Genomic DNA, 3,779 nt, shown 5'->3' with positions numbered 1-3,779 from the left:
AAAACACCCTCTATTGAAGCTCCACCCTCTTCTTGAAAGAAAGGGCAGGAAAGAGCAGCTCATTGGTATTTAAAGGGACATACACAAAACCAGTGTTTTTGCTCACCCCAAAAAGGGACAATTTTAACAGGCTATAAAGCATGATCTGTAGGGTATTTTGAGCTAAAATTTCACATACTTCATCATCAGAGTTTTGTTTTAAAATCTAAATCTTTAAAGGGATAGTTGACCCAAAAATGACAATTTAATTTGTTATCTGCTTACCCCAAGGATATCCAAGGTATAGTTGACTTTGTTTCTTCAGTAGAAAACAAATGAAGATTTTTAACTCCAACCATTGCAAGTCTGTCAGTCATATAATGCATGTCAATGGTAGAAAAATCTATCAGAGGACAGACAAATCCACATTGAACACTGCAGCTTGTGACGATCATGTCTTAAGACCTACATATTGAATGCACTGGGGGTAAGGAGATAAACATAAAAGTTTCATTTTTGGGAACTATCCCTTTAACTATAGCAGCTAATGTAATCTGAAGGCTTGCATATTCAAAGCTTAATTTTCGTTGGATAAACCTGACAGGGCCTCACTCACCAATGAATGACAAGTGTTGGTTGTAGGATCACTTATAGAGACAGACATTAGTGCTATTTTTTGCAGTTTAGCCATCTATTAAAGATTTAGTTCACCCATAAAATTATGTCATTAATTATCATCTTCATGCTCCAAACCTGTAAGACTTTTGATCTTCGGAACACAAATGAAGATCTTTCTGATGAAATCTGAGAGCTTTCTGTCCCTTCATTGACAGCTACACAACTACCAATTTCATGGCCCAGAAAGACAGCAAAGACATCATTAAAGTAACCCATGTGACTCCAGTGGTTTAACCTCACTTTTATGAAGCGAAGCGAGTGCTTTGTATGTACAAAAAACACACAATTTACCACTTTATATACAAAATATTAAAGGGGTGATGAATTGAGAAAACAACTTCCCCTTGAGCTTTTGATATATAAAAGGTCATGATAATATAAGAATATCCTGTAAGTTTCAGAGCTAAAAACGCTCTTGTTAGTAAAAGAAAAGCTTTTATAGACACCAGGCCCACAAAACGAGTCTCTCAAATCGATGATGTAATAGAAGGGGGAAACGCCGCCTCTACAGATAAATGTGTACGTTTGCTTCTGTAGCTCCGCCCACCGACTGATGGAGTTAAACAAGCAAAAAAAATGCCAAAGATAGCAAGATAATTGTGTTTAAACAAGACACAGGTCGACACTGGATTTGCAGACATTTGAGATTAAAACACAATGCTGTGCTTCTATATTGGATCCGACAGGAATGGTGCAACACACTTATGTGAGTAAAACATGTTTTTTTATATGTGATAGTATTGAATTGTTACAGATTGTATTGATTATGTGTACCTGTCTAACAGAACATTCCTTAGAACGCTGTTAATGGCTGAAGATTATTTTTTATTTGTTGGTTTATTGCGATTCGGGATCAGAACAGACGTATGGATCAGGACTTGCAAAGCCCAGTGTCCCAGGGCTGTGTGTTTTCCAGACGGACTACCAAAACGTAAGCACGTCGACAGGGCAGTGAATTTTTAATAGTGAAATAACATTCCTTACTTGATCTGCGTTCACTCTCTTTACTTGAAATTTGAAGAGCGCGCACTCGCGTGTGTTCACGCTTATTTATATCCACCAATCGGGCGGGGCAAGTCATAATAAATCATTGTGTTTGTTTGATGAATACGTTTTGAGAGCCCTGTCAGAGAATTATTCCAGCCGCTTTCAAAACAATCCCTCCCGTGAATTGACAGGGGAGCAGAAGCTCATTAAATATGCAAACCTTATCCAATCATAGCTGGGGCGTTTAAGTCTCCAATGCAGCACGGCCATCAATACTGAGCGTTTTGGAGAGAGCCTCAAAACCAGGTTAGAAAATAGCCTATTACTTATTAGTTATGATTTTTATGAATGTAAAAACCAGGCGAACGTCATATGTTAACCTCAGACAACAGTATATATATATATATATATATATATATATATATATATATATATATATATATATATATATATATATATTTTTTTTTAAAGCCAGTTCATGACACCTTTAATCCCCAACACGCAATTCATTTTTCGGGATTTCTTTCATTTAGAAAATATAAATCTGGTGGTCAACATCAAGTTCACAGCCGCTTATTGGCCCAAGAGATTTTACATTTGAATCACTCAATAAACATTTGACTTTGGCAACAATGAGAGAGAAGACAATCTCCAATTTTATATGGCTTTATGAAGACATTGCAAAAGTTTTAAATGCTGTCATATTCTGTGTGGATGCCACGCTTGTTGTTTGAGCACATTACAATACAAAAAATGTATACTTTAACTGCAACAACAAAATGCATTTGGTTACATTTATATATCTGCAGCAGGAGAAAGAAAGAGGGAGAGAGAGAGTTATTCACAGCTTTTTTCACACAAACATTTTGTGGTACAAGCTGAGGTAAAAGAGCAAACACAAAAATGTAATGTATAATAAACATACATAACACTAGCAGATCATTTAATTGACAGAATAGTTAAATAAAATATTGAAAATACTGCAGCAACAGTGTTGCAGATCATGTTAGGTTCTTACAAGACCTTGAATGCTAATAGATTTTTTTATTTAGAAATTTTGAATAATTTACATTTTCTGTACAAATGGTTGCATATCTTTTCAAATCAACACTTTAAATATCTAAACTCTAAATATATCCAAGTAACAGCAAGTAACCTTCCTGTTACTTGCACATTTGGCTTGTTTGAGTACATGGAAGATAGTTTTAGCCTCCCAGAACTTTCCTCTATATTGCATAACATTGTTTAAGAAATTGACATCATTCTTAACTCTTTCCCGACCAGCGTCTTTAAAAGAAGTTGTCATTCTGTGTCAAGTTTTAGTTTTTTTAATCATTTTCACCAAATTTTCATGGCCCCATAAATAAATAAAAACGCACATTTTTTAACAAAAAGCTGAGAAAATTGTCCAGATTGGATTGAGAACAATAATGAAAACTATTGATTTTCTGTGCTTCTTCTTCCTCTGTGTTTTGATCCAGAGATTCAAGACTCTTTCAGAAGATGCGTAATTGTGCCCCCTACCATATAACAGTGAAAACACAGAAATCTGGAAAATGATATCACTGGCGGGGAAAGAGTCAAAGGAATAGTTCACTTTAAAATGAAACTTACTCCATGATTTACTCATCCTAAGTGTATATGACTTTCTTTTTTCAGACAAATACAATATGAGTTATTTTTAAAAATATCCTGACGCTTCCAAGCTGTATAATGGCAGTGAATGGGTCCATTCAGTTCAAAGCTCAAAAAAGTCCATCCATCCATCATAAACATACTCCATACGGCTCCAGGGGGTTGATAAATGTCTTCTGAAGCGAATGGGGGTTTTGTAAGAAAAATATCCATATTTAAAACTATATAAAGTAAAATATCTAAATACGGAATACAGATCTGAATACGGAAGGCAGTCAACTGCAAGCTAAATCCATGAACAGACTTTGTAATGTGTTAAATATGGATGTTTTTCTTAGACAAATACATCTATTTGCTTCAGAAAGCCTTTATTAACCTCCTGGAGCTGTGTGGAATACGTTTATAATGGATGGATGCACGTTTTTTTAGTTTTAAACTGAATGGACCCCGTCACTGCCATTATAAAGCTTGGAAGTGTCAGGATATTTTTAAATATAACT

Source organism: Pseudorasbora parva, chromosome 3 (assembly GCF_024679245.1).
Source record: "Pseudorasbora parva isolate DD20220531a chromosome 3, ASM2467924v1, whole genome shotgun sequence".
Classification (NCBI taxonomy): domain Eukaryota; kingdom Metazoa; phylum Chordata; class Actinopteri; order Cypriniformes; family Gobionidae; genus Pseudorasbora; species Pseudorasbora parva.
The sequence above is the reverse complement of the archived record's forward strand: the minus strand, read 5'-3'. Positions refer to the sequence as shown.